This window comes from Budorcas taxicolor, chromosome 7 (assembly GCF_023091745.1).
Source record: "Budorcas taxicolor isolate Tak-1 chromosome 7, Takin1.1, whole genome shotgun sequence".
Lineage (NCBI taxonomy): Eukaryota > Metazoa > Chordata > Mammalia > Artiodactyla > Bovidae > Budorcas > Budorcas taxicolor.
Genome location: NC_068916.1, coordinates 19295115 through 19304629, shown reverse-complemented (window position 1 = coordinate 19304629; position 9515 = coordinate 19295115).

The following is a 9515-nucleotide window of genomic DNA, read 5'->3' as shown; positions in this document are numbered from 1 at the left end:
CTATAAACCAAGGTCTCAAACTCAAATGGCCCCAGGATCCAGGCAGAAGGTAAGTGCTTCTGCTAAAAAAAAAAAAAAAAGTGACAGCATGCCTTTTCTCCAGGGAGCAGAATTTTAACCCTGAGGGAGACACTCTAAGGTATTCACAGATCCATGGCGATTCCAGACTTAGACAAAGTGTCCTCCCTCTTAAAAAATTTGACCAAGTGAAAATCAATGGAGCTGTGTGGTAGAGTTTTCAGAGATTTTGGGAATGTTCTTGAACTCTGTGCCGCCCAGTATAGTGGCCACCAACACCATGTGGCTATTGCACACCAAGAAACTGAACATACATGTTTAAGTAACTACAAGCAACTTGTCAGATTTCTGAGTCTGAATCCCCAGGATGATTAAATCAAGTATATAAAATTATCAAAGAAAAAAATTTCATATTTGTGGCATGCTTTTCCCCCCGTCCATTCATTTTCCTAGTCATTCATTCGACAGTTCTTACTGAGCTGCTGTGCTGGGCGTGGGGAGGCCAGGAGCAAAAGGCAGGTCCCAGCCTTGTGGTGCTCACCACCCAGTGGGGAATGGGCCATAAACAAGATAAGTGAGTGCAATGCACAATGGGTCAGGTGGTGGTAAATGCTACCAAGAAAAGCAAAGGATTGAGAATGTGGGGGTTGCACTTTTTAAAAAGGTAGACAGGGGTGGCCTTTTAGAGTGCCATTTGAGTACAGAAAGGATGGAGGAGAGGAGGGAGCCACAGAGAAATCTGGGGAGATCTCTGATGATAGAAACAGCCCATGCAAAGGCCCTGAGACTGGACCATGCCTAGTCAATTGGTTGTTATTGTTCAGTTGCTCAGTCATGTCCGACACTTTGCAACCCCATGGACTGCAGCACGCCAGTCTTCCCTGTCCTTCACTATCTCCCAGAGTTAGCTCAAACTCGTGTTCATTGAGTCAGTGATGCCACCCAACAATCTCATCCTCTGTGGCCCCTCCTCCTCTTGCCTTCAGTCTTTCCCAGGGTCAGGGTCTTTTCCAATGGGTCAGCACTTCGCATCAAGTGGCCGAAGTATTGGAGTTTCAGCTTCAGCATCAGTCCTTCCAATGAGTACTCGGGGTTGATTTCTTTTAGGATTGACTGGTTTGATCTTCTTACTGTCCAATGGACTCAAGAGTCTTCTCCAGCACCACAGTTCGAAAACATCAATTCTTCAGCACTCAGCCAGCCTTCTTTATGGCCCAACTCTGACATCTGTAGTGAATACTGGAAAAAACATAGCTTTGACTAGATGAACCTTTGAATTGGAGATACAGTTAAAACATGATGGAGGGACTTCCCTGGTGGTCCAGTGGCTACAACTTTGTGCTCCCAAAGCAGTGGGGCCTGGGTTTGATCCCTGGTCAGGGAACTAGATCCTACATGCCACAACTAAGACCCAGCACAGCCAAATAAATTAATTAAATATTTAAAAAAATGATTTGACTGAGGCAAAATGAGGAGAGGGAGAGAGCTAGAGGAGAATGGGTCTGGGATGGGCAGAGCTCAGAGAAGTGATTTGTCCAAGGTCACACAGCTGGGAAGTCACCAGAAGATATGTATGACTGGTAGCCTTCAGCTTCTGAGTGGCCGTCAGTGCTGGGATGTGGCCAAAATACCCCTGGTCAAGCGGATGTAACTCAGTTCTGATTTGGAAAATAAGGTCTTGATGATTTTGTCCCACATCTTCAACCCTGGTATGGGGATCATCTCCACCACCTCCAGTCTCTTGTGAGCACAGCCAGGAGTGCACGCGTGGGTGGGGAGGGGAAGGAAAGGTGGCCACACCATGGGTTCTTAGCACCACTGCCTCTTCCTCCTGGAAGCCTTCCTGCCTGCCTCCCCAGGCTCGTCCAGGCTAAGGTTGCCACATAAAACACAGAATGGACAATTAAATTTGAATTTCAGGTCAACAAAAATATACCTTTTGGGGGTTTAAGTGTATTCTGTGACGTACTGGATCTATTTATACTAAACAATTATCCAGAGTTGGTCTAAAATTCAAATCGGGCAGGGCATCCTATTTATTTTATTGCTTTGACTGGACCTGACAACCCTACCCCCAAACCCATGTCCATTCTCTGCTCCAGCCTTGTCGTCCTGAAAACTCTGTCACTTCCCAGCCTTGGGTGGGGGGCTCCTTGAGGACAGCACCTGTTCCCAGGAGCTCTAGGGTGGCAGCTAAGAAATTTGCTGCTGTTTTCTGAGCAATTTTTTTTACATTATTCAACGGCTTGATTTTGATTATTCCCATTTTCTGGATGAGGAAACTGAAGATTCGAGAGGTGTTGTGATCAGCCCTGGGACACACAGCCACAAATGGATGGCTGCTAGGTTTGTATCTAAGGTCTTTGTTTCTGAGATCACTGTCTGCTTCCTCCTCCTCTTTCTCCTTCTCCTCCTCTCAATTCCCTTCCAGTGGAAGGGTTCTGAAAACTCCCAGGACTTTTCCACTGAACAGGGAAAGGCAGGCCAGAATCATGCCACAAGGTGGCGCTGCTGCTCCCAGATTGGGACCGCGGTCAGTCTGCCCTCTGACCCTTCCTCCAGCCACCCATTTATCAAGCATCTCCTATGATGCACCAGGCAGGTCAGATCTGATTGTGAGGACCCAGAGACTCACTGGATATTCAATTATTCAACAAACAATTATTAAGTGCTTGCTGTGTGCCAGCGCTGCCAGGCAGCCGTGGGGACCCAGTCTCGATCTCTGCCTTCATGGCACTCATAGTCGAGTGGGGAGACCCACATGGGGCCAGCAGGGCCCCCATTTAGACCTTGACAGGCCTGAGACCCTTGTTCTGTATCAGATGCCTCCCTTCAGGAAAAATGATCTCTTACAATTGCGTTGGTATTATTTTATTCATTTTTTCTTTTGATTTTAAGAGAAATTAAAATGAAACCATTCTATGGGTCCCTGAAAGTGCTGTGGGCCCTGGGTCTCCTGTGTCTGATGGATGACAAGTTGCCCCTGGTGACCAGGTGGATGAAATAGAGTTGGCTGGGGCTATGATGGGGGTGCATGGGGATGGTGGGGCCCAGAGAAGGCACTGGACTTAGATGTGGGGAGTGGTCCCGGAAGCCTTCTAGGAGGAGGTGATATCTAATCTGAGGCCTGAGAGATGGAACAGGGGTCAGGCAGGTGAAGGTACTATAGAGTTGTTCCAGGCAGAGAGAACAGAGAGGGTGAAGCTGCAGGGTGAAGCTAGAGGGTAGACCGTGGCCACGGGCTGGGGAGTGTCAGGGAGGGGAGACGGAGCTAGACAGGTTAGCAACAAGGGCCAGGCTGGCAGAATCCTGAGGACACTGGGGAGCCACAGAAGTTTCTGGAGCAGAGGCAGCAGGGGCGTGCTGGAGCATTTGAAGGATTTCTTAGGTCATCCTGTGGATAGAGGAAACCTGGAAGAGGAAAATGAGCCCATCTGCTTCAGGTAAGTCTTGAAAGGTGGAAGAGGGGGCACAGGAGGGATATTCCAGAAACAGTGATGATTATTCATTCCAGATGCATTTATTAAGCGCCTCTTGTGTACCCTCCTCAGGATACAGCTGTGAGCCAGACAGAACCTCCTTGCCCTCATGGAGCTGACATCCTAAAGGGGGAGACAGAGCCCATACAACTCTCAACACTTAGTGTATTAGGACGTGGTAGGAGGTACAGAGAAAAATATAGCAGAAAAAGGAGATGGGAAGTTGGGGTGGTTTACAATTTTAAATAAGGTAGACGGGGGAAGCTTTACCATGGAGGTGACAGTTGAGCTGAGACCTGGAGGAAGGGAGGCTTTTGGAGGAACTATGTGGCTTTCAGGAGGATGTGTGCTCCAGGTGGTAGTAACAGGTGTGCAAAGGTCCTGGCACAGGACTGTGCTTGGTATGTTGGAGGAACAGCGAGGAAGACTCCTTGACTGGAGCATAGTGAGCAAGGGGGAGAGATGGAGGAGGAGAGGGCAGGGAGGGGATGGGCAGGTCGTGCAGGACCTTGTGGGCTGAGGGGAGGGCTTGGGCTTTTGCTCTGAAGAAGGTGGGAGCCATGGAAGGCTGTGGGCAGAGGAGGGATGGGACCTGACTCAGGTTGGGGTGATGGGCCCTACCTGGGGACCTGAGAGAACAGGAGGCTTTGGGGAAACCATTGCTCCTTTGAGGAGGGAGGGACTGGGAATTGGTAGCAGGGGTTGGTTGGAGCCCTGCTGGGGAAGGGGCTTACAGCATGCAGCAGAGGTTTGGGGTCTTAATTGTGGGAATAATGGGTGCAACTTTGGATTCAGAGCAGAGGAGGGGCCCTGTTCAGATATCTGGGGACACAAGGGTGGAAGCTTCGAGATTCAGGGAAGGGCAAATGGATATCTGAGGGGCAGGCAGGAACTCATGGCCCTGTCTGTTGAAGGTGGTGGGAAGTTGGGAGAGACACTTCTGGAGGGTGACAGGCCAAGGTTTGGAAAGTAAGGTTGACATGAATGTCTGGCTGAAAATCCAGCGGTGGGGCATACAGTGGGGTGACCCTGAGGCTGGGACCAGCAGTGGAGAAAGTCTGGGGGGACACTGGTAAGCAGTTTTGTCTCTTCTAGAACTCCTGGCCTATCATTGCAGATTTAGCATATAAAAATCTAGGACCCCTGGCTAAATGTGAATTTCAGGTTACACAGTTAATATTTCTTTAGTATAAATATGTCCCAAGGATTGCAAGGGACACACTTACATTGAGAAATAACTCGTTTACCTGCGGGACCTGTACTTTTTTCTGGTAACCCTGCCCAGGCCAGGACGGACCTGCCCACCTTGTCTCCCCCACCCACGGCCAGTGGGTGGACAGCCTGATCTACTGTGGTCTGATGGCGGAAGGCAAGGTTTTGTCTCCACGGTCTGCTCACTGCGGGAAGCTGGGGGTCTTTTAACATGCAGACCCTGGCCTGTCCCCGCCCTCCCGCCCGGGTGGCGCCAGCTGCCCGCTGCCCCCTGCGAGGTTTGGGGGAGGGGAGATGTTTCCTGGGCCAGCCCCTTCCAGGCCAGCGCGGGGTGGGAGGCGGGGTCCACACTGGGCACCCCCAGGCCCAGAATGCAGGGCCAGGGGTCTGGGCAGCAGGAGGACCTCTACAAGGCCTTTGTCCCCTCCAACCTGGTGGCCCATCCAGCTCAGAGCTGGACACTGGAGGCCCCCTGGCCTTTCTGTGAAGTTCTGCAGCTCAGACTTCCTTGTCAGAAAGTACCGGAAGGACAGAGGCCTAGGGGCTGCTAACCAGGAACCAGATCCCTCGGGGCTGCAGCCACCTGCCTCCCACCGCCTCCACACTGAGTGGCCTTGTGTGGGGTGGCCAGGCCTGGAGGCTCTGGCCCGGCTCTGCGAGCGCCAGCTGCCAGGATGTGCCAGTCACGTTGGCGGCGAGAGAACGGGCAGTCCTTGGCTGTCTCGGCTGCCCCTTTGTTCCCCGGTGGAGGTGGGGTGCTGTTGTCCTGGCAACCGGCCCCTTCCCCCTCAAACGGTCCCTTGAGGTGAAGATTGGAGGCAACTTGGGTCCGGGGGCTCTGGCCAGAGAGGGTCCCTTGTCACCCAGGGTGGCAGAGAAGTCCCCTCCCCCCAGCCGTCCTGCCTGCTCGGATCTCTGTGTCCGGACCTTGGGGAAGGCCAGGTCACCCCCTTGGGATTGGAATGCCGGAGGTGGCAGCAGAGGAGGGGGTGGGGGGGGACATTTCCAGCGAGACAGGCGCTGTGCTGGCAGCTGCTGGCCACCCCCCACCCCTGCGCCGCCTGTCATATGTCCCCTAAGTTGAAGGCTGCAGCTGGTGTGGGTGGCTTCAGTTCCGGGGGGGGGGGATGTTATTTTGGGGATGGGGGCAAAGGAGCATGATAGGTGCCCCCACCCAGGGCAGGAAGTGAGGCAGCCCCAGCTGCTTCTCCGGTTGGCACACCTGGCCCAGTAGGCACTGGCGGCCACCGCACAGGAAGTGTTCCCAACGCCCGCCTGTGTGGTCCCCTGAATCTGAGGCCCGGCGGGGAGGGTGCAGCCCACCCCCCACCCCACGTGTGGGCCACAGTTTTCCAGAAGACCCTCAGCTGGGGTCGCAATGGTGGAGCCATCACCACTGGAGTGAACGCTTACTCAGGCTGATACTGTTTGTAGATATTAATCCCGAGACGTCTGAAGGGAGAGGTGGTGGATGAATCTGAGTTCTATAGATGGGGGAACTGAGGCTCAGAAATAGAAGCAACTCTGGCGAGGCCTCACAGCATAGAACCCCAGAGCTGGGAGTCTCAGTAGCGTTTAGGGTTTTTTTTGGCCACATCGCATGGCTTGCCCGCTCTGCTCCCCGACCAGGCACTGAACTCGGGCCATGGCAGGGAAAGTTCGGAATGTTAACCACTAGGCAACCAGACAACTCCCTAATCTTCATTTTAAAGATGAACCTGAAGCCCAGAGAGCCTGTATTTTGGACTCCTGGGCTCCAGGTACCCATTTCTCTTGGCTGGTTCCTTAGCATCTTTTCAAGCTTTGCAGTAAGAAAAGCTGAAGTCCAGAGAGGAGATAAAAGTGGAGACTAGAACCCACAGCCCAGTGCAGGCCCCTCTGCTCATTTTCACAAAGAAAGCCTGCAATTGCTGTGTGGACTCAGACCCTCCACAGTCTCTGTTCCAGCTCAGCCCCTCATTGACTCCAGGGTGGCTGGGAATGTCAGCTGCTTCAGCTCTGTGCCTCTGTGAACCAGGTCCTTAACTTTCAGCTGAAACAGTAATAATAACTGCCGAGGGCAGTATGCAGAGGGGTTAGGGCATCTAATCTTGGCTGCAAGCACTTGGGCAAATCACTGCTCCTCTCTGATCCTCAGTTGTCTTAACTGTAAAATGGGTTGAGGATTGTGATCCCTAACTCACAGATGATGGAGAGGATTAAATGAGGTAACAGGGAACTTAGCAGGGTGCCTGGAACACGGGAAGCACCATAGAAGGGTTGAGTACTTTTTACAAATTTCAAACTGTGGTAAAATACACATAACATAAAATTCACCATTTAAACCATGTTAAAGTGCACAGCTAAGTGGCAGTAAGTATTCACATTGTCGTGCAGCCACCCCACCATCCGTCTCCAGACTCACTTTCCCAAACTGAAACTCTGTGCCCATGAAACCCTGACTCCCCATCCCTCAGCCTCTGACCCCCATCATCCTACTTTCTGTCCCATGGTTCTGACTGCTGGAGGGACCTCCTATGAGTGGAATCAGACAGTGTGTGTCCATCTGTGTTTGGCTTATTTCACTGAGCATGATATTCTCAAGGATTATCCTTTTTGTAGCAGATGTCAAAATCTCCTTCCTTTTTAAAGCTGAATTATATTCCCATACAGATGGGCCACATTTGTGTATTGTTCATCCTTTGATGGACACTTGGGTTGCTGAACCAGGATAGTGATAAGGGAAAGGGTAATAAGGCAATTATCTAGAAGGATTTTTGAAAGTGGATTCAACAGAATTTTCCAAGGAATTGGCTGGGAAATGTGATTTTTAAAACTATGTCCACACATTTTGGACATTGCTTTAAAAAGATGAAACCTGGGACTCCCCTGGTGGTCCAGTGGTTAGGACCCATTTCCACTGCAGGGGACATGAGTTTGATCCCTGGTGGGGGAACGAAGATCCTGCATGCCATGAAGACTGGCCAAAATAAAAAATAGAAAGAATAATAATGCCACATCGATTAAAAAAACCCTAAAAATATGGAGCTTAATTCTCTTCCCTATGACTATAGGCTGAATTTAGTGACTTATTTCTAACAAAATATGGCAGAACTGATTGTGTCTGATACTTACAAGGCTTCTGAAACCAGATCATAGAAGGCACCGTAGCTTTCCCCAACCTCACTCTTGTCACTCGCTGCAGGGGAAGCCAGGTGCCATGTTGTGAGGAGGCCCAGGAAACCCACTTGGCAAGGAACTGACGCCTCCCACCAATAGTCATGTGGGGGAGTTTTCCTGGGAGCAGCTGCTCCAGCCCCAGCTGGGCCTATAATCACAACTACATTTTGCTTTGTTTGTTTTGTCCACCCGGCATGCGTGATCTTAATTCCCCCACCATGGACCAAACCTGTGCCCCTGGCAGTGGAAGTGCAATCCTAAACACTGAACACTAGAGAAGTCCACAACTGCATTTTGAAAAGCTGTCTCTCTGACTGCTGTGTGCCAATGGACTGTAAGAGGGCAGGAGGGAGGGTGGGGCCCCCTGGGAAGTGGTTACTGCATCAGTCCAGGCAACCAAGCGTGGATGGAGACGGAAAGAATTAGATGGACGGATTGAATAGTTATTCAAGAAGTGAGACAAATAGGACTTGGGAGAAGAAAATGTCAGTGATGACCCTAAGGTGGGGTCTTCATTGAAATGGAAAGCTGAGGGAGGAGTAGGTGGAGGTGGGGATGGGGGAGGATGATGTGGTGAGTTTAGTTGCGGTCACATTGAGTTCCTGTTCCCAAAATGTTTAAGAGTCTCCCTAAATGTATCTACTTGTATAATAAGAATAGGCTGTATGGATGTGAGAGTTGGACCATAAAGAAGGCTGAGTGATGAAGAATTGATGCTTTTTAACTGTGATGTTGGGGAAGACTCTTCAGAGTCCCTTGGACTGCAAGGAGATCAAACCAGTCAATCCTAAAGGAAATCAACCCTGAATATTCACTGGAAGGACTGATACTGAAGCTCCAATACTTTGGCCACTTTATGCAAAGAGCCGACTCATTAGAAAAGACCTTGGTGTTGGGAAAGATTGAAGGCAGGAGAAGAAAGGGACGACAGAGGATGAGATGGTTGGGTGGCATCACCAACTCAATGGACATCAGTTTGAGCGAGCTCCAGGAGATGGTGAAGGACATGGAAGCCTGGCAGTGCTGCAGTCCATGGGGTCGTAAAGAGTTAGACATGACTGAACCAAAACAACAAAAAAAGGCTCTTTATTGGGGGTGATTCAGCCTACCCAGGGACACTTGACAATGTTTGGGAAAATTTCTGTTGTCACACTGTGGTGGGAGGGGCGCACAGGGGTGGGGGAGTGGGGTACTCCTAGCATCTGGTGGGTAAAAGCTGGAGATGTTGCTTAGCATCCTACATTTCACAGGACTATCGCCTATAAAAAGATTTCATTTCATTTCAGCTCAGTCGCTCAGTCATGTGTGACTCTTTGCAACCCCATTACCCCCGCACGCCAGGCCTCCCTGTCCATCACCAACTCCTGGAGTTTACCCAAACTCATGTCCATTGAGTCGGTGATGCCATCCAACCATCTCATCCTCTGTCGTCCCCTTCTCCTTCCGCCTTCAATCTTTTCCAGCATCAGGGTCATTTCCAATGAGTCAGCTCTTCACATCAGGTGGCCAAAGTATTGGAGTTTCACGTTCAACATTAGTCCTTCCAATGAACACCCAGGACTGATCTCCTTTAAAGATTTATCTGACCCCAAATTTTAATGGTACCGAATTGGAGAAATTCTTGAGTAAACAAATGGCCAGAATAAG